This window comes from Mustela lutreola, chromosome 10 (assembly GCF_030435805.1).
Source record: "Mustela lutreola isolate mMusLut2 chromosome 10, mMusLut2.pri, whole genome shotgun sequence".
Classification (NCBI taxonomy): domain Eukaryota; kingdom Metazoa; phylum Chordata; class Mammalia; order Carnivora; family Mustelidae; genus Mustela; species Mustela lutreola.
In genome coordinates, this window is record NC_081299.1 from 56,663,023 (window position 1) to 56,685,688 (window position 22,666).

The following is a 22,666-nucleotide window of genomic DNA, read 5'->3' on the forward strand; positions in this document are numbered from 1 at the left end:
GTATATTTTCTATTGACACTCTGATAATATGTATGGGAAATAAATTTGGCAATCCAAAAGGATTACTATAGGATAGCATGTTATCATTTGTTCCTACAAAACACATTAATGTTCTGTGAATGGGTTATAGATGTGTGAGCTACCCAACCACATCAGTTCTTGGAGAGCCACTATGCCTCCAGACATGAATAGTAGAATCTATCTATCCCTGTACAGCATATAAACATATGTGTCATGACATGAAATCACTGGAGAGCACCATTCTTTGTAATCTCATTCAACCTACATTTCTAGTCTTGCCTCTCAGAACTTCCCAGAATAAACTTCTTTTTTTCAGTCAATACATGCAGTCTCCCATTGTCTTATTTTTATCATCCTTTCTTACTTTTTGTTTACTCATGTAGTCTTCTTACCTGTAGATCCCACTTACTTAACCTTTAAGTCTAAACTCAAACTTCAACCATTATATAAAGTTCCCCTAGATCACTTTACTGTATATGATGTTTCTTTAAATTCTCATAACATTAATTTTCCATACTACTAATTTTACTTGGTCTATTTTATTTTTTTTAAAGATTTTATTTATTTATTTGACAGACAGAGATCACAAGTAGGCAGAGAAGCAGGCAGAGAGAGAAGAGGAAGCAGGCTCCCTGCTGAGCAGAGAGCCCAGTGTGGGGCTCGATCCCAGAACCCAGGGATCATGACCTGAGCTGAATGCAAAGGCTTTAACCCACTGAGCCATCCAGGATTCCCTGGTCTATTTTATATTGTCATTATTTACATGTAAGTTATGCCTAGCTAGATTGTGAGTTTACTGGAGGACCAAGTCCTAAGTCTTACTACTTAGTCATTGTGTTGACTCCTTTACTATACCATTTCATCTCCTCAGTAATCTTCTTTGGAATGACTAAATGAATCAATCAATTAATGAAGCTAGTTTACTATTATACTCTTTGACAACTTTTATTGCTGAACTTTAAAATCCAATCTCTTTTTACAGACCTAAGTGAACTTTCTATGGGAATATGCTCAGAAGTGATTTCTTCATTTTGATGAGATGGTAATATACTGTCTGGATATAGGGTGTTGTTATTGTTGTTGTCGTTTTCTGTCAAAATATAAAAATCAGCATATTCTGTCAACTGGGTTTATAATTTCTTTAGAAACTCTTTGTTTCTCTTAAAATGACATGTGAAAAAATGAAAACCATAGAATTAAGCAGAGCGTAAATCAGTGCCATGCAGAATTTAACCTTTTGTTTTCTTATTAATCAGTTAAATTTGCATGTATAATGCACTTTGAAAATATCAACCCACTTATATTTTCGCACTTTGAAAATATCAACCCACTTATATTTTCCTCTGAAGCTAGCTAAAGGGGTTGTTGTTGTTGCCCACAGGAAGTACTTTTATTAGCTTTTTTCTAAACCTTGTCCATTTAAACATTTTCATTTGCTTTGTTTCTTAGTATACAGAGTGCTACATTTTTACAACTTTCACTCCAGAATTCTCTGTGCAACTTCTTTTGTTGTCCCACTTTCTAACAGTCCTCATCTGGCTCTGGCCTTTGACTTGCTGATAAGGCAAATGTGTAATTTCTGTACTTACTCTCTGCCTATACATCATTTATTAAAGTAACGTGGAGTCCTTAGAAAAGTAGGGTTTATGGTTAAAAGCCCTGAGTTTGGATTATAATTCTACTAGTAGTCAACCAGTAACCTCTGGTAAATTATATCTTCTTTTTGTTTTTCCTTCACAAGGAAAGTAAATGGCTTAAACCAAACCATTGGTTTTCATTTTATAATCCTTAGTGGTTTAAGAAAGCAAGAAGATAACGCCCTGGCCAGACAAACAAAGAAGAGCAAGCTACACACACACATTCACAAAATAGGAGTTCTAGCTACAGCTAGGGTGGGTAAAATCAGGCTTGACAGTAGGATGAAAGAATGTCATATCTCTAATGTACCAAAGCATAAAGAATTCACCACTGATAGGAAGAGCCATATAGATTTGTAGAGAGATACTGCTTTGGAGTTTAGCATTAGAACTCATTAAAGAACATGAGAGGAAGACCTTAGGTCTTTCCCACTCATGTATTTCAGTGTCTAATACAGTATCTGTATTACCCTAATGCTCAATAAATAATTACTGAATTCGTGAATGAATTAGTGAATGAATGGATGAATGGAACTTTAAATGGAGTTGACATTTTGTGGGCTAAAATTTTTTCTTGACCGAGGAAAAAAATGGACTAATTTTTTCCCTGTTTTGCAGCCACACTAGCTTCTGAGATGATAGAGGCATTGTTGATATAAATAGCTTTTAGCAGCTTAATATGCTATAAGCCACAGAGATATAGCACTGAAGCCAAATAGCATACATGTGCAAATTTTGCTGAAAAATTTGTCCAAATCAAGGATGTAGTTTCCTTCTATTTTTTGGATATATAATCATGTAGATGAAGCTCCAAAATAGCCCTTTATATTAAAAAAATAATTACTCTTTTAGACCTAGCTAAAGCCCTACCTCAAATCAAAATAAAAAAGATTTTCTTGGCAAAACTGAATTACATTTACCAAAGCCAAATAGATTTCCTTTCTTCCTTCCATCCCTCTGTCCTTTCCTTGCTTTCATCCTTTCTTTCACATATATTTATTGTGTACTTATGCACAGAATGGTAGGCATCATGGCATTATGGCAAGTATTAGATATTAAATCATAAACTTGAAATATATATGATTTCTGCCCTCAAGGAACTCACCATCTGTTGAAGGGTTCAGAGAAGTGTTTGCATGTGGGTTAACCTGATAGAAAAACACGTAGGTAAACCATTACACTCAGTAAGGTTGTTGGTATGCTCCAGGGGTACCAGCTTCCTGAGTTTGTGGATACTGAAAAAGATGTTTATATATAGAAAGATATATATATATATATATATATATATATATATATAGAGAGAGAGAGAGAGAGAGAGAGAGAGAGAGAGAGAGAGATAGATAGATAATGGTGAGGAAAACTCACATTAGAAAAAATACCCATTAAATAAGGCCTTCCCTGTCTTCTCCCCATGCCATCTCCTTGCTACAGCCCCTGAAAAGCAAGTCCTGAAGTGAAGCTGATGGTCTTCTGAAATTCTCTTCTTCAGTTTCCAGGTGTTCTGTAAGGGAGAGAGGAGTGGTATGAGACAAGCACCTTATCATTATTTGCCGGACGGAGCTGGTTTTCAGAAGCAGAGGACATTTGCTATTTGCTAGCAAGGGAGAAGCACACCAGAAGCTAACAGTCCAGACCAGGCCTATGGAGGGACCAGCAGTAGTCACTTATTAGGAGTGATTCAAGAGGGACCATGGAAGCAGCAGCCATCAGAGTAGAAGGGACACAAAACCACTAATAGCAAATCCGATTGCAATATTCCCCATGCTCAGAAATTCCTTTTGTTTTTTCCTTTTTAAGAAAAATTTTTTGTTCTATTTTTTAAATATATATTTTTTATTGTGTTACGTTAGCCACCATAAAATATACCATTAGTTTTTTTTTTGATGCAGTGTTTCAAGATTCATTGTTTGTGTACAACACACAGTGCTCCATGCGATACGTGCCTTCCTTAATACCCATGACCAGGTTCACCCATCCCCCCACCCCTCCCCTCTAAAACCCTCAGATTGTTTCTCAAAGTCCACAGTCTCTCATTGTTCGTCTCCCCCTCTAACTTCCCCCAATTCACTTTTCCTTTCCTTCTTCTAATGTCCTCCAGGTTATTCCTTATGTTCCACAAGTAAGTGAAACCATATGATAATTGACTTTCTTTGCTTGACTTATTTCACTCAGCATAATCTTCTCCAGTCTCATTCATATTGATGCAAAAGTTGGGTATTCACCCTTTCTGATGGCTGAGTAATATTCCATTGTATATATGGACCATATCTTCTTTATCCATTTATCTATTGACGGGCATCTTGGCTCTTTCCACAGTTTGGCTACTGTGGACATTTCTTCTATGAATGTTGGGGCACATATGACCCTTCTTTTCACTACATCTGTATCTTTGGAGTAAATACCCGTTAGTGCAATTGTCAGTCATAGGGTAGCTCTATTTTTATTTTCCTGAGATTCCTGATGGTGATAATTAGGGAAAGAGATTCTGGAAAAAATGAGAATCCTACTAGTCAAAAGATTAAGGTCTCAGACCATTGCCTTGTGCTCATTCTGTACCAACCCTAAAGAAACTTAACAGTGTTATGTAATGGGGTGTCCCCTGAGCAAGACTTCTAATAAGTTACTTGCCCTCTATCACCCTAATGTGCTATACCAGCTATCCACATCACTTCCTTCACTCTCCAAATATTCCCACTCAAGCATCTCAGACATCTGATGGTTATGTTACTTACTACTTCTCCAAACTACTTATCCTAGGTTGTTATCTACCCAGCCCAATCCCAATTGCCTCATATTTGAATATTCTTTCTTTTCCCCAAAGAAGGTTCCATTTCTTTAAAACAACAGATCTTGGTCAAGTGTATGGATTAAGCTGATCCAATTAAGAAAATTCAAGTAAGACTGAAATTGTTCAACAATCATTGATTGAATATTTATTTTGTTCCAAGAATCATCATAGATAATGTGTAAGGCACAGTTTTTACTTTAATAACTTTATAAACTATTCTAAGAGACACAGCATTTGTAATGAGAACTATAAAATTAGGTAGAATGTATTAAGTATCCTGTTTGGGTTTGATAGGAAAATTTAGAAAAGAGAGAAATCACTTTAGATTTGGGAAAACAAGGCAAGGCAATATGAAAGTGGTACTTGAAAGGATTCTTGAGAGATGTAATGGAAAGGACTTTTGGAATGATGGCAGAGTAGGAGACTTTGAAGCTTACCACATCCCACAGATAATACCTAGATAACAGCCACATCAGTACAACTAACCCACAAAGTGACCTAAAGACTGACAGAATAGATTTTCCACACTTAGTCATAAAGAAGAGGCCACATTGAAAATAGTAGGAGAAGCAGAGATGTAGTTGGGAATCAAACTCCTGGTGAAGACTAACCACAAACAGGAGTAACACCAGAAATACAGAGACGGGAAAGGAACAGACCTCACACCAGGTATCCCGGACATGGGGTACTTAAACTGAGAGGACAAGTCCCTATAACATTTGGCTTTGAAAACCAGTAGGGTTTAACTTTGGACATTTTTACAATAAGTGAGGCTTAACTTTAGACACTTTAAAACTCAGTGGGCTTAGCTCTGGAAAGGCTGAAGGGTAATAGGAAACAGTCCCAACTTTAAAGCCAGCATAATAAAACAACCCTGCTGAGATACAGCATAGAAGCAGCATTTGAAAAGCATCTAGGGTATATGCAAAGGGGATTTATTTACTATTAGAATATGTGCTGGAGGGGCAGGGATATTTGGAAGATTTCTCCAAGAACAAAAGAGCTAGAAGGTGCCATTTTTCTCCCACCATTCCTCAGCCTAGATAGTCAGACACTTGCTAGGAATATATCAAACACTAATGCATGCTACCTACCTTGCTAGAAACATGCACCCTGTCATGTGCCCTGCCTGCTTATTCTCCTGCCATCTGTTCCACCCAACACCCCCCCCCCCCCACTCCACAGGAGTCCCTCCAAAGTAGTTTCTGTGGTTACATCTTGCAAGCAGCCCCTGCAGGGACTAGTACCCTTCTAAAGTGACTCCTGCCTGGGGAGAAGGGAAGGTGACCAACCACAGATACCAGTTTGACTTCAGTCCCAGCAGATGGACCAGGGACAGACATATAATTTGTTTACTGGCCATACATACCCCCCAAAAAATCTTTTAAGGGGCAGCACAAGGAGGGGAACCCTGTAGTACCAGGTCACTGCAGCCCCAGAAGATGGATTGGGGGCAGGCCTTTGGTCTAACTCATGTCCATGCTAGCCAACAAAAGCTTCCCAGGGCACAAGGCAGGGAAAGCATTCTGAAGATTGGTGCTACTATAGCCCCAACAGCTGGACTGGCAGTAGGCATTTGATTTGACTGTTGACACTGCCCAACTACAAGCCCATAGCAGCCCCAAAGTGGCTCCTAAACAGTACAGGGAACAAACTGTACCTACTACAGGAAAGTGGGTTATTGCCACCATCTGGATTGGAGGAAAACATGGCTTAGCCACAACAGTAGGCTGCACAACCCACAGAGAAAACATCCCTGCAGTGCCTGGTTCTGGTGAACAGGAGACATTGTGCTACATGGTACTACAGAATTTCTTCTTCATAAGGCCATTACTTTCAAGAACAAGCTGACTTTCCTAATACATAAAAATAAGCACATAGAGTTAGAGAAAATGAGGAGACAGAGAATTATATCTCAAATGAGAGGACAGGACAAAATCAAAGCAAAAGAGCTAAATGAAATGGAGATAAGTAATATGCCTGATAGAGAACTTGAAATAATGGACATAAAGATGCTTATTGGACTTGGAAAAAGAGTGGAGGATCTCAGTGTGACTTTCAACAAAAAGAGTCAGAATATATAAAAAAGAACCAATCACAGATAAAGAACTCAGTAACTGAAATTATATATACATATATACATACATGTATATATACATTTATATACATATACATATATACACAAATACATGTATATGTATATATATAAGCTAGAGAGAATCAATAGCAGATTAAAGGAGGAAGAAAAATGGATCTGTGATCTGGAAGACAAAGTAATGGAAAGAAACCAAACTGAACAGCAAAAAGAAAAGAGAGAATAATAAAAAATGAGAATGGGTTAAGGGAACCCAGTGACATCATCAAATGGAATAACATTTTCATTATAGGGGTCCTAGAAGGAGAAGAGAGAGGAAGGGGAGCAGAAAATTTATTTGAAGCAATAATAGCCTAAAACTTCCCAATCTGGGGAAGAAAACAGACATCCAAGTCTAGGAAGTACAAAAGCGCCCAACAAAATCAGGGCGCTTGTCCACAACAAGACACATAATATTTAAAATGGTAAGTGGTAATGATAAAGAGAATTTTAAAAGCAGCAATAGACAAGAAAACAGTTATATGCCAGGGCAACCCCATAAAGCTGTGGGCTGATTTTTATAGCAGAAACTTTGCAGGCTAGAAGAGAGTGGCATGATATATTCAAAGTACTGAAAGTAAAAAACCTGCAGTCAAGAATACTCTATCTCACAAGGCTACCATTCAGAATAGAAAGAGAAATGAAGAGTTTCCCAGACAAAAGTTAAAGGATTTCATTACCGCTAACCTAGCCTTATAAGAAACATGAAAGGACATATTCTAAGTGGAAAGAAAAGGCCATAATCAGGAGTAAGAAAATTGTGAAAGGAAAAAATATTGCAGGTAAACATAAATATAATTAGATTCATTACTCATAAAAACATAATTGAGGTTAAGCACAAAAACAGTAGTATCAAATATACATATAAAAATCAGTAAAAGGAAAAAAAAATCAGTAAAAGGATTCACAAAATAAAAAGATGTTAAGTATGGCATCATATACATAAAACATGGTAGTAGGGGAATAAAAATGTAACACTTTTAGAATGGGTTCAAACTTCAGTGACTATCACCTTAGTATAGACTGCTATATGTAGAGGATGTTCTATATGAACCTCATGGGAACTACAAATCAAAAACCTGTAATAGATATGCTTGGATTCCATTCTTTTTATCTTTTGCATATCACTAAAGAAAGTCATCAAACCACAAGGGCAAAAAACAACAAGACAAGAAAGGGACAGAGAAGAACTACAGAAACAACTGTAAAAAAAGTAACAAAATGGCAATAAATACATACCTATCAATAATTACTTTGAATAGTAATTGGACTAAATGCTGCAATCAAAAGCAGATGGTACCAAATGATTAAAAAGCCAAGACCCATCTATCTGCTGCCTAAAAGAGGCTCATTTCAGACCTAAGGACACATGCAGATTAAAAGCAAAGGGATGGAAAAACATTTACAATGCAAACAGGAGCAAAAATAAGCCTGGAGTAGCAATAATTATTTCAGACAAAATAGATTTTAAGGCAAACACTACAAGAGACAAAGATGGACACTACATAATGAGAAAGGCAACAATCTAATAAGAGGATATAACAATTGTAAGTATGCACCCAACGTGAAAGCACATTCATACATTAGGCAACAATTAACAGACGTAAGGAACAAATTGACAGTAATATAATACTAGGAGGGGAGTTTAACACACCACTAACATCAATAGATAGATCAGACAGAAAATCAACAAAGAAACAGTGGTTTTGAATGACACATTGGGCTACATGGATCTAACATATATTCAGAATATTATATCCCCAAACAGCAGAACATACATTATTTTTGAGTGCATATGGAACATGCTCCAGACAGTTCACAAATTAGACCACAACATGAGTCTTAACAAATGAAAAAAAGATTGAAAACTTACCACGTATATTTTCTGACCACAATGGCATGATATTAGAAATCAATCACAGAAAAAGTCTGAAAAGAATACAAATTCATGTAGGCTAAATAATATACTACTAAACAATAAATGTGTCAACCTGTAAGTCAAAGAGGAAGTAGAAAAAAACACATGGAGACAAGTGGGAATGAAAAGAAAATGGTTCAAATAAACTCTTCGTGATGCATCAAAAGCTGTTCTGAGAGGGAATATTATAGCCATTTAAAGGCCCACCTCGAGAAGTAAGAAAGAGATCATATAAATAACCTAACCTTACACCTAAAGGAGAGAGGAGAAAAAATAACAAAGTACAAAGCCAGCAAAAGGAAAGAAATAATAAAGGTTAGCGCAGAAATAAGTGAAGCAAAGTTTAAGAAGATAGAATAGATCAATGAAACCAGGAGCTGGTTCTTTGAAAAGATCAATCAAATTGACAAACCCTTAGCCAGACTCATCAAAAAAGAAGGAGGAAAAGAAGAAGACAAAGAAGAAGAAGAAGAAGAAGAAGACGAAGAAGGAGGAGGAGGAGGAGGGGGAGGAGGAGAAGGGGAAGGGGAGGAGGAGGAGGAAATGAAGGAAGAGGAGGAGGAGGGGGAGGGGGAGGAAAGGGAGGTGGGGGAGGAGGGGGAAAGAGTACAATAAAATCAGAAGTAAAGGAAAAGAAATAACTGACACCACAGAAACACAAAGGATTATAGAAGAATATTATGAAAAAATATATGCCAAAAATGTAGACAACATAGAAGAAATGGATAAATTTCTAGAAACATACAACTCTCTAAAACTGAATCAGGAAGAGATAGAAAATTTGAACAGACTGGTTACTAGCATTGAAACTGAATCAATATTAAATATTAAAACTACCACCAAACAAAAGTCTAGCACAAGACAGTTTCACAGGTGAATTCTACCAAACCTTTAAAGAACAGTTGACACCTATTTTCTCAAACTATTACAATAAATAGAAGAGGAATGAAAGATTCCAAATTCATTCCCCAAAGCCAGCATTACTCTGATACCAAAACCAGACAGACACTATAAAAAAGAAAATGACACACCAATATCTCTGGTAAATATAGATGCAAAAATTCACAATGAAGTAATAGCAAACCAAATCCCACAATGCATTGAGGAAGTCATTCATCAATAATTGATTATTCATCAATAATCCCTGGATTATTTCCAGGGATGCAAAAAAGTGGTTCAATATTTGCAAATCAATCAATGTGATGTATCACCTTAACCAAGAGAAAGGATGAAAACCATATGACCATTCAATAAGTGCAGAAAAAGTATTTGACAAATTGCAGCATCCATTCATGATAAAAACTCAACAAAATAGGTTTAGAGAGAACATACTTCAGCATAATAAAGACCATATATGAAAAACTCAAAGCTAACATCATATTCAATGGTTAAAAACGAGAGTTTTTCCCGTAAGATCAGGAACAAGAGAAGGATGTCCACTTTCACTACCTTTATTCAACATAGTTCTGGAAGTCTTAGTCACAGCAATAAGACAAGGGAAAGAAATAAAAGACATCCAAATTTGTAAGGAAGAAGTTGAACTATTTGCAGGTGACATGATACTGTATATAGAAAACACTAAATAGGGTGCCTGAGTAGCTCAGTGGGTTAAGCCTCTGCCTTTGGCTCAGGTCGTAATCTCAGGGTCCTAGGATAGAGTACCACATCGGGCTCTCTGCTCAGCAGAGATCCTGCTTCCCTCTCTCTCTGTGTCTACTTGTGATCTCTCTATGTCAAATAAACAAACAAAAAAAAATAAAGAAAAGAAAAGAAAACACTAAATACTTCACAGAAAAAACTGTTAGAACTGACAAATTCAGTAAAATTGCAAAATACCCAGAAATCTATTGCATTTATATACACTACTGGAGAAGTATAAAGAGAAATTAAGAAAACAATCCCATTTACAATTACACCAAAAATAATAAGATGCCTAGGAATAAATCTAACCAGAAGTGAAAGACCTATATCCTGAAAACTATAAAACATTGATGAAAGAAATCGAAGATAACACAAATGAATTTATCACATGCTCATGTATTGAAAGAACCAATATTGTTAAAATGTCCATAATACCCAGAACAACCTATAGGTTTAACACAACTTCTGTCAAAATACCAACAGCACTTTTTCACAGGACTAGAACAAACAATCCTAAAATTTGTATGGAATCACAGAAGACCCCAAGTAGCCAGCACAATCTTGGGAGGAAAACAAAACAAAACAAAAACAAAAACCAACAAAGGTGGAGGTGTCATGATTACAGATTTCAAGAATTACCACAAAGTTGTAGTAATCAAAACAGTACGGTACTGGCACAAAAATGGACACATAGATCACTTGAAGAGAATAAAGAGTCCAGAAATAAACGCACACTTATATAGTCAATCTATGATTAAAGACACAAGAATATACAATGGGAAAAAGACTGTCTCTTCAACTAATGGTGCTGGGAAAACTGAAGAGCTATACACGAAAGAATTGAAACTAGACCAATTTCTTACACCATACACAAAAATAAAGCAAAATGAATCAACAATTTAAATGTGAGTCTTGTAACCTTAAAACTCCTTGAAGAAAACTGAGGCAGTAACCTCTTTGACATAAGCTGTAGAAACATTTTCCTAGATATGTCTCTTTAGGCAAGGGAAAGAATAGCAATATTAAACCAGTGGGACTATACCAAAATAAAGTTTCTGAACCACAAAGAAACTCCCAACAAAACAAAAAGACAACCTACTGAATGGAAAAAGATATATGCAAATGATTTATATGATAATTGGCTAATATCCAAAATATATAAAGGACTTTTAAAACTCAACCCAAAAAAAGGCCCACAAATAATCCAATTAAAAAATAGGCAGAGGACCTGAATAGTCATTTTTCCAAAGAACATAGACATATCTAACAGACACATGGAAAGATACTCAGTGTCACTAATCATCAGGGAAATGCAAATAAAACCACAATGAGACATCACTTTACATTTTTCCAAATGGTTAAAACAAAAAACATAAGGTGTATCAAGTGTTGGCAAGGATGTAAAAGAAAAGGAACCCTGGAGCACTGTTGTGGGAAAGCAAACTTGTGCAGCCATTGTGAAAAACAGTATAGAGGTTCCTCAAAAAATTAAAAAAATAGACTTACCATGTGATCCAGTAATTCCATTAGTGGGTATTTATACAAAGAAAGTCAGAACACTAATTCAAAAAGATGTATGCATCCATATATTTATTGTAGCATTATTTACAATAGCCAGCATATGGAAGCAACCCAAGGTTATGGATGAATAGATGAATGGATAAAGAAGATGTGGTAAATATGTATACAATGAATGTTGTGTATTTCTCAGCCATAAAAAAGCAATGAGATCTTCCATTAACAACACAGTGAATGGACCTAGAGGGTATAATGCTAAGTGACATAAGTCAGAAAAAGACAAATAACATGATTTCACTCCTACGTGGAATTTAAGAAACAGAATAAAAAAAAAAAAAAAAAAGGAAAAACCACACTCTTAAATGCAGAGTGGTGGTTGCCAAGGTGACATAGGTAGGGGGATAGATGAAGTACTTGAAGGGGATTAAGAGTACACATCCTGATGAATGCTGAGAAATATATATAATTGTTGAATCATTATATTGTATACCTGAACTTATATAACACTGTACATTTATTATACTTGAATTTTAAAGAAAGAAATAAGTCAAGGAAAATGTTTATATGGGGAGAGGGCAGAATCATTTCATAAGGGAGTTTTTTCACCCTTCCCAGGGTTACTTAAACTTTTAAAATTGTTGTCTTTTAACCAAAAGGATCTCTAATGGGTGAAATTTGCTTCCAATAAGAAACAGAATGAAAAAGGAGGTATCACTTATAGGGTTCTTACTCTTTGCCAGGGGCTATATGCTAGGCTCTTTGCCTATGTTAATTCACTTAAATTTATAGCTCTATAGACTTAGCGTTATTATCTGTATTTATAGATGAGGATATTGAGGCTTAGAAGTTGAATAAACATGCCCCATGCTCCTAGTTTGTGCTAGAATGTAAATTCAGATCTGCCTGGTTAAAATCTTTCCAACTATTTTGAAGTATATACTATTTTTACTTAAAAATAAGGGAGGAAAAAAAAATCAGGCAAAAGATTTCCAGCTCAAATGACTAGAGAACATGTTAATCAGATACCATTACTATAAGCATTCCTGGAGACTTACTATTAATAAACATTGAAAATCTCCAAAAAGGGATATAGACTGTATGATTTTCCTCATTGGACCACAGAACTGGATTTTTGTAGAGCACTCAGTGAGTGTATTCGTAGAATATGTTTTGGAGAATGCTGCATTATAGCCTAGAATACCGAGCAGAATTTCAGGTGATATGGGGGAGATAGAGAGGTGGCTCTTTAGAACCCAGGAAGCTCCTTTGTTCTACTTGAAGCACAACTTGTAGGCAAGCACTTTCTTTAGCTTCTGTCAGGTCAGCCTTGGCTGAACACATCTTAGGAGCTCAATCAATACTCAGAATTGAATTGAATTACATAATGCAGCACATCCTCTCATTTCATCAGAGGTGCCAACAACAGCAGAACGATTTGGAGAGAGAAGTTGTGTGAGGAACTGCCCTGCCAACAGCTTTGATTTGGTTGCTCTGGAGGCAAGAGAAGGTCATGTTGTGAGGGTCCCCTCTCTTTGCAATCCAATAGTAAATTTCAGTTTCTTTTCCTACTCGGGATCACCTCCTCTCCTTACATTCAGCCCCAAATCAGGACTTAAAGCCTTATGGTGTGTTTTCTGAGTGTTTCAAAGAGAGACTAGTTTGCAGCATTCTTTTAATCAAACATTAATATGGTGGTTCAATTTGAAGGCAAAATATTACACTTAAAGCTCACCCAGATAATTGCAACATCTTGGTCTACTCAAGCTACAAAACCTATAATGTTTGTGTGTGTGTGTGTGTGTGTGTGTGTGTGTGTGTGTGTGTGTGGTGTGTGTGAAACCTCTAGTAATTTGCATCTATATACTCTCCTGAATTATCAAGTAGAGAGAAAATAGGATTATAGGAACAGAGAGAGAGAGAGAGAGAGGTCTGCTTTACATGGCTAAATTTTGTTCAGTTGCCCTTTCAGTTTTAAAGAAACGGTGATATGTATATACGCATGCTCACATATACACACATGTTTATACATATGTACATATAAAATATGGTGTGATATCTCTGTTTAAATGGAAAATTTAATCTATTAGAAGTTTTTAAATATCCATCTTACTAGCTTTGGTTGTTGCTAAAATCCTATAAAAGGAAAATGTCAGTTATTGATTGACCTCCATGTCATAGAAGAAGAAACTGAGACCTGAGAGGATGGTGACTTTTAATGGCCACAAAGCTATTTAATTTATTTGAACATATCTTCTGAGAAACTAGTATGTGCTAAGCACTGTGCTAGGACCTGGGAAAATGAGGATAAAGATAAATAAGATATTGTCCCTATCCCCAAGATCTAGCAGCCCAGGGAGAAAGACCAACATGGAAATGGCAAATTGGAATCTGTGGTGATAAGCACAGTGACAAGTTCTGCTTACAGTGCTGAAAGAGCATCTGCTTTCTTAGTGAGATATGATAGATGTATTGAGAGTGATTCAGAACAGTGGTTCCTAAACTACAGTGTGCACCCAAATCACCACAGAATGCTGGGTCCCTCCCTCAGAGCTCCTTACTCAATAGGTCTAGGATGGAGCCAGAGAATTCAATATATAGTGCTGATGTTGCTGATCTGGAGGCAACATTTTGAGAGTCATTGATTTAGGAACTGGTTGATGTGCAGCCTTGGTAGTGTGGCAAAAATTAGATTCATCATTAAAAGGACAGGGAAAAGGTACCCAAGCTCAGAAAGGAAATTGTCAAATTGTTTTAAGAACCCAGTGGTATAGGGAATTATACTTTTTTAAAAAAAATTTTTATTTTTTATAAACATATAATATATTTTTATCTCCAGGGGTACAGGTCTGTGAATCGCCAGGTTTACACACTTCACAGCACTCACCAAAGCACATATCCTCCCCAATGTCCATAACCCCACCTCCCTTCTCCCAACCCCCCTCCTCCCAACAACCCTCAGTTTGTTTTGTGAGATTAAGAGTCACTTATGGTTTGTCTCCCTCCCAATCCCATCTTGTTTCATTTATTCTTCTCCTACCCCCTTAAGCCCCCATGTTGCATCTCTACTTCCTCATATCAGGGAGATCATATGATAGTTGTCTTTCTCTGATTGACTTATTTTGCTAAGCATGATACCCTCTAGTTCCATCCACGTCATCACAAATGGCAAGATTTCATTTCTTTTGATGGCTGCATAGTATTCCACTGTGTACACATTTTTATTTTATTTTTTATTTTATTATTTTATTTTTTTAAGATTTTATTTATTTATTTGACAGAGAGAGGTCACAAGTAGGCAGAGAGGCAGGCAGAGAGAGAGAGGAGGAAGCAGGCTCCCTGCTCGATGTGGGACTCGATCCCAGGACCCTGAGATTATGACCTGAGCCGAAGGCAGAGGCTTTAACCCACTGAGCCACCCAGGCACCCAGGGAATTATACATTTTTAATGGGATAAATTAATACCCCTCCAATGTAACTAACTAAGGTTTGGGGGCATGAGAAGGGAAATAGAAAAATAGGAAGTGTGGATGGATCCTTGCTTAAGACTGTCCTAAGAGTAGAAAAATTATTGATGTTGGTGACAGTGTCTTCAGGCATGTGATCTATTTTGGATTGAACAAAATGATACAGGTTGGGGCAATAGGCTTACCACAGTAGTTTTCATACTGTGAAAAGATGGGAATAATTGTTAAAGCTGAATATCTATGGAGATGTCTTGAGGAGAAGAGGCAGGTTTTGTGCCTTCCCTGTTGCTTCACAGTAGCTATACTTTTGTTTTATGTTGTACCTATTGAGATTCCCTGTAATAATTCATTTTCACAAAAGGTACTGTAGCCAAGTGGAATTTGGCTTCAGTTGAACCAATATAAAAGGAAGAGGTCAAAGATTTGGGAGTCTTGATGGATTTTGCTGAAATGGGTTCTTTGTAGTTTCTATCACAGCTCATGTGCCTTCTGGTTGTCAAGGTCAATTTTTGTGTGTGTGCATAGCAGTGATTCTGTTTCTGATAATGTTTTCATGGAGAAAACCCTAATGAGAAATAAACACAGCTGTCTGCTAGTGAAAAGGTTATACAATTACTCCCAAGGGCCTTGAGAAGGCAAGAAATGTGTAGTTCTTTTAGCTAGATACTGTGTCCAGGGGTCATTTATTTATTGGGAACATGGGGTAATTAGTAAATTCACTGGCCTATTTGGCATTTGTCTTATTGATCCCCTGATATTTTATAAGTGCTTTCATTCATGTGATGCTATTTGCTCTCCTTATATAACCCTTTCTGGCGTGTTTATGAAGAAAGTGAGGAAAGAGGAGACAGTTTTATACACAGATATTTATACATTATGAACCCATCAAAACAAGGATGGGGGGGCAAGATAAAAGGCACGTTATAATTTAAGCCAATGTTTCCAAAATATGTCTGGATACCAATTTATATAAAATTCTTTTTAGAAATTAATATCTAGATTTGAAACTACTAAATGAAAATATTCAGTGGAGCATTTTGAACCTGTATTTTTATCAAGTTTGCAGGTGATTCTTATAGAGTCAACTCACCAGATATTTAAAAACCATAGCTTTATGCCATCAAGGCACCTGTGTATGGCCTTCTTTGATGTATTCAACTAGGGCCAGTCTATAATACAAGAAGCTATGTCTAACCTGTGGGGTAGCCTAACCTTATTGCACACACTTCCTTCACCGCTACCATTTTTATTTGCTTCCTTTGGTCTTCCTTCCCCAATATATGTTCAAAATAGATAATCTCTAATGATCCTCTGGGGAATAAGCAGCAAAAACTGAAAAGAATATAGGATACAGAACTACCATCAGGGAAAAATATAAACCAATTACAGGCTTGTAAATGTTTCCTGATTCTTCGGTATTTAAGAATGAATTTCAACATTTTGGTACCACTGAAAGAATGCAGTTGCTATAACATATGCAGAGAATATGGATAGAGAGACTGATTTAATTAAATTATCTTTTTATATTCCCCAAACAGTTCTGCATTGTAGCATTGTTACCCCGTATATAGAGATGGGGAAACACAACATAAATAACTACCTCATTGTCACACAGGTAATAAGTGACATCAGGACTCAAACTGACATTTATTGGTTGTAAAGGTGACATTTCTTTACTGTATCATGTAGTACTTATGCAGTTTATCATGTTTCCTGCTACCATTAACATTGACGAATGCCAAGATGTATTCTGAGGGAATAACTACGTATCTCAGATTGTTTGACTAAGGCTACTAGGAAGGAGGGAGATTGTGTACATAGAAGTTTTGGTGCACAGAGGATGAGAGCATGCACTCTGGATTCAAGCTAATGTTTTAAATACCACCAGTAACAATTTTTGTGACCTTGGGGAGTTATTTTTGGATCACTAAGCCTTGGTTTCCTCACCAGAAAAATGGACATAGTTTTTCTACCTACTCGGAGGGTTGTTATAAGAATCGCATGCTATGGGGTGCTTGGGTGGCTCAGTCTGTTATGTGTCTGCATTCAGCTCAGGTCATGATCCCAGGGTTTTGGGATCAAGCCCCACATTGGACTCCCTGCTCAGTAGGGAGTCTGTTTCTCCCTCTGATCTTCCCCCATTGTACCTCTCTCTCTCTCAAATACATAAATAAATAAATAATCTTAAAGAAGAAAGAATCATGGGTTATGAAGTTTCCAGCTCAGAAACTGGAGAATAGTAATTATGGAATACATTGATCACCTTGGAGTCTTTTTTCATCTGCATGTGGTCATATAGGCCCACCTGACCCAAGGTAGTGCATTGTTTTATCATAGTGTGGTTTCTTTTTATTAATTTATTTTTTTCTCTGAAGCAAGACCTTACCCTATCATATTAATGCAATCAGTTTTTATTTCAGTGTAATTCTTTTTTTTTAAAAGATTTTATTTATTTATTTGACAGACAGAGATCACAAGTAGGCAGAGAGGCAGGCAGAGAGAGAGAGGAAGGGAAACAGGCTCCCTGCTGAGCAGAGAGCCCAATGTGGAGCTCGATCCCAGGACCCTGGGATCATGACCTGAGCTGAAGGCAGAGGCCTTAACCCACTGAGCCACCCAGGTACACCCAGTGTAATTCTTCTTTCATATAATTTAATGATTCTTTTGTTCGTTTTAAAGATCTTAATTATATATTTGACAGACAAAGATCACAAGTCGGCAGAGAGGCAGGCAGAGAGAGAAGGGGAGGCGGGTTCCCTCTTGAACAGAGAGCCCGATGCAGGGCTCGATCCTAAGACCCTGGGATCATGACTTGAGTCGAAGGCAGAGACTTTAACCCACTGAGCAACCCAGGCACCCCCAATTTAGTGATTCTTGATAAATCTGATTTTTTAACTATATAATTAAAAACTTCGCTTTATACTATGGGTATTGTGAGGATTCAATGCTCAAAGGATCTAACAACATGAAAAATACCTGTAAGTAAAATTATCATATAAGAATGTTTTCAGCAGCAAGTAACAGAAGACAAACACAAACACACATATACAGTGATTTAAACAAATAGTGTTCTATTTTTTTTTCTGATTAAAAAATACTAAAGAAATATAATTGCTGACATTGGATGAGTTCCTCAGTAATGGTGGCATAAACTCAGACCCTCATTTCTTTGTACCAGACTTAACTATTACCTTTCATCCTCTGAAGCTGTTACCTCATGATCACAAGATGACTTCTGTACATTCTGACTTCAATTTTAAGAAGAAAGAAGAAAAAAAAGAATTTAAAAGTCTGCTCTTCAGGAGACTTAGTCTTTGTATTCAGAAATAGAATCCTTTGCTACCAAAGTACCCATTTATAGGTCATTGCCAGAACTGGGTCACATCTTCCCCTTTAGGCTAATCAGTGTCCAAGGGTAACAAAATTACCATGATTTGTCACCTGGGCTAGAGCAAGGAGGGGCCTAGCCTATATGAGATAAAAAGATCTTTGCCAAATTCCCTAAAACAATAGCATTTTATCAGTCAAGTAAAAAGAAATAGGATGGGAGCAAAGGAGATGTTAGGTGGACCATGGAAAGTATCTACCTTAGTAGCCATTCAACAAAGGCTAATTTTACTCTCCCCTTACCTGATAAAAATGAATAACCTCATATAAATAAAATACTTGTGGTCAGTTTACAAGTCTTGATATTTAGTTCCTGAAAAATGTGACCACTGAATCCGAACATAGGATCTAGAAAGTTGCCCTTAAAATAGCTGGACCTTTAAGAAATTACCTGAATAATTTGGATCGGGTTTTTTGACATGAATTCCAAAGAATGGATTTCAATCTAAATATTGGAGGAGATTAATAGCAACTGTTGAGCCACTTTCAAAGAATGCTGGTCTTGGCTAAAGACTTAGGTAATAGAACTATCTGCAAGAGTAGGACTTACATTATTCCTTTTCCCAGAATTGCATTAGTTAGGCACAGTAAATGGAGAAGGGGAAAGCTAGAGACATAGTTAAGTATCAAGGACTACCTCCTCTCATGTGGGAAGGTTTGACTCAATTCCATTTCATTATAGTTGTATCCCAAGCTAAGATCTGATTCCTAATTACATTTCTAGGCTCAAATCTTACTATTCTCTACTCTACCACCTCCCTCTGCATCATGGCTCCTTGCCTCATCTGTTACCCCCACCAGGCTGTCACCTGTTACCCCTGTCACCCTGCCTGAGTGCCTGGTACATCTCTTGTAGCACATATAACACTAACTTGTAAATAATGATTGGTTATTTGTGTAATTATGGTTCACTACCTCTCATCCAGTAGACTGTAAGCTCCTTGAGGTATTATATCCTCAGCACCAACAGATGTTTGGTAAATGATAGGGAATCCATAGATATTTTTTAACATGTATTTAGAATGTACCAATTAAGAAATTTATCTTAAAAACCAAATATGCTGACAAATTGGGGAGGAGGGAGTGAATTTTTCCTTCATAAAATAATTTCCTAGGGGAATTCTTTGAACATAAAGCTTCTTTCAAGCGTTTAAAATGGGATTTGATTTAACAGCATTTGATTCACATTATTTTTCAGGAACACACACATGCACAAACACACACACACACACACACATCCCTACCCCTATTGCAAAACCATATGCTACAAACACACCCTCTCAATCCTTCATTTCTGGGCATGATCCAAAGATAACTGTGAAAAAAAATTAAAAAGAAGGAGGGCAGGGAATCATGCCAGTTTTCCCTCCCTTCCCTTATGATCGTTTGCACTGTTTCTTATATTCCACATATGAGTGAAACCATAGGATAATTGTCTTTATCTCATTGACTTATTTCACTTAACATAATACCCTCCAGTTCCACCCACACTGGTGTAAATTGTAAGTATTCATCCTTTCTGATGGCTGAGTAATTTTCCATTGTATACATATACCACTTCTTTATTCATTCATTTGTTAAAGGACATCTTGGTTCTTTCTATAGTTTGGGTATTATAGACATTGTTACTATAAACTTTGGGGTGCAGGATCGTTATATTTGTATCTTTTGAGTAAGCACACATAGTGCAATTGCTGGTTGTGGGGTAGCAAAAATATGGAATGCTTCACAAATTTGTTTGTCATCCTTGTGCGGGGACCATGCTAATCTTTTAGTTATTACTCCAGTTTTAGTGTATGTGCAGCCCGGGTGAGCACTCCAGACATTCATTTGATCTCTTGTCATTCTGCAAGTGAAACAAATGATGCCTGTTTTAATCTCCTCACAAAATAAAGCTCAAAGTAGATGATGAATATGAATATACTCTGTAAAGCACTATAGAAATATAAGACACTTAACCATGCCTTATATTTGTATTTATATATTTCACATATATAGTTATATATGTGCTGTCTATTTACTTATGTATTTTATACTTTGACTTCCATTTGTATTTATTTTGTTTAGACAAACATTTAGTTAGATCTATGTTCAGAATATAATGGTAGCTGAAAGACCATCCAGTTCATTAAATTTTGAGATTAAGAAAATCCTTCTTGGAAAAAGAGAGGCCAGTGTTGCCTCTTAAAGAATGTGAAGGAGTTGTGCAAGTGAAATGGGATAGAGGAGTCCAGGGTATACCACACAGAGGCAACAGAATGAGCAAAAGGAGAAAGACATCCAACAGTAGCCAACAGTTGGTACTGGGAAGTAAAAACAGTTTAGTATTACTAGATATAGGACTTGATTCAGTGTCAAACATTGAGGCTGGAGAATTACACAAAAGCCAGGTTATCTAGGGCATCCCATGCCCTACTAATTTGTTTGATCTATATTTATGGAGAACAAATGAACTGCTTTCAGCAGAGGGATGACATGGTCATATTTGTATTTTAAAGGGATTGGTCTGGAGGTAGCAATGAAGGATAGATTTGAAGGGAACAAAACTGGAAAAGGAAAGTTAACTTAGGAGGCTAAACAGTAATTCTAGCCTGATTACAAGGCCTGAACTGGAGTAATGGTAGTTGGAATGGAAAATACAGAATAGATTCTCTGAATGTGGCTTAGCGAAAAGTCTCACATTGACAAATTCTGGTTACTGATTAAATATGGTAATAAAGAAGAAAAAAGTAAAAGCCCATAGTGAATCCAAGATCCATAATTTTTTCCTGGATAGATGGATAGAGGGATGGGGGGGGGAGGTGGATAATTTGGGTATGTATGTACTGAAAGAGTTTGATTTGGTCCTGGACTTTATAAGATCCCAGAGATCTGATTTTGTTTCTACTCTCTGAAGTCTGATTACTCAGTCAAATTAGTCACTCAAATACCCAAATCCCATGAATCCTATGATATACCAAACACTGTGCAGTGCTCTCTTGGGATGCAAAAATGAATACAGTTTACTCTCTCCAAGAAATTTATATTCTTGGTAGAGAAACAAGACTTAGAGATAATAACATAAGGCAGCCTGGAGGCAAATGATGTATGTGGGAATGAGTGGTTCAAGTCTTTAGATATGAAAGAGATGGGATGGGGTGGCACAGAGGCCTTTGTCCTGCGTGTGCAACCTTATGGGACATAGAATGGAAAGGACAACAGAAGAGGGTCAGAGGAGCGGGGAAGGAATTAATAGCAGTGAGGAAAGGGGAATTAAAGGGTGAGGGTACTGGCAGAGTTGTGTTTGAGGGTTGTAACTAGGTTGCTATGGCTGGATAAGCCCTCCTTCTTGTCTAATCACGTATGAGACAGGACAAGTGGTCCAGCCTTTTCATGGTCCTCTTTGCTATGTCATAGCAGACCTCTGCAGGGACCTTTGGGATCTTCTAAATGTTTTAGCTGTCAAATCACTCACCTTTCTAATTGAACCTTTCTATATCTAATAATATATAAAATAGATAAAAGATGAACTGAGCTTATTGAAGTAGAGGTGAGGGACTAGCTCTTGTTCAACCAACTACCTCAGAGATGACTCCTAAGACAGTTGAGAAAAAGCTGTGGTGTTTTTTTTTTTTTTAATTTTTTATTTTTTGTAAACACAAACCATAAGTGACTCTTAATCTCACAAAGCTCTGGTGTTTTAAAGGTCTTACAGTTTGGAAACCATTGGCTTAGTTCAGTCTTAATTTGAGAGATGGGAAAACTGGAGTCCTGAAAAGGTGTGAATTGTGCTTATAGCCACACACAATTCAATGGAGTTAAGCTGGGGCAAGGCTAAACTGGAACAGTTTTTTGTTTTTCCTATTTTATTTACAAATTTTTTTAACTTAAATTGAATTAACTAACTTAATTTCAGAGGTGGAGGTCAGTGATTCAACAGTCTTATGTAATACCCAGTGCTCAGCGCATCACATGCCCTTCTTAATGTCCATCACCCAAGTACCCCATTCTTCCAGACCGCTTCCCTTCAGTTTGTTTCCATGATTAAGAGTTTCTTATGGTTTGTCTTCTTCTCTGATTTCATCTTTTTTTATTTTTTCCTCTCTTTCCCTATGATCCTCTGTTTTCTTTCTTAAATTCCACTTATAAATGAGATCATATGATCATTGTCTTTCTCTG

The 22,666-nt window shown here is 36.8% G+C and overlaps 1 non-coding gene across 1 annotated transcript; it reads right to left on the minus strand.

Annotated features, from left to right (window-relative positions):
- Nucleotides 1-20,218: 20,218 nt before the first annotated feature.
- LOC131810638 (U6 spliceosomal RNA) lies at nucleotides 20,219-20,325 on the minus strand. Its single transcript, XR_009345639.1, has one exon. It is a non-coding gene; the product is annotated as a U6 spliceosomal RNA (small nuclear RNA).
- Nucleotides 20,326-22,666: the final 2,341 nt, after the last annotated feature.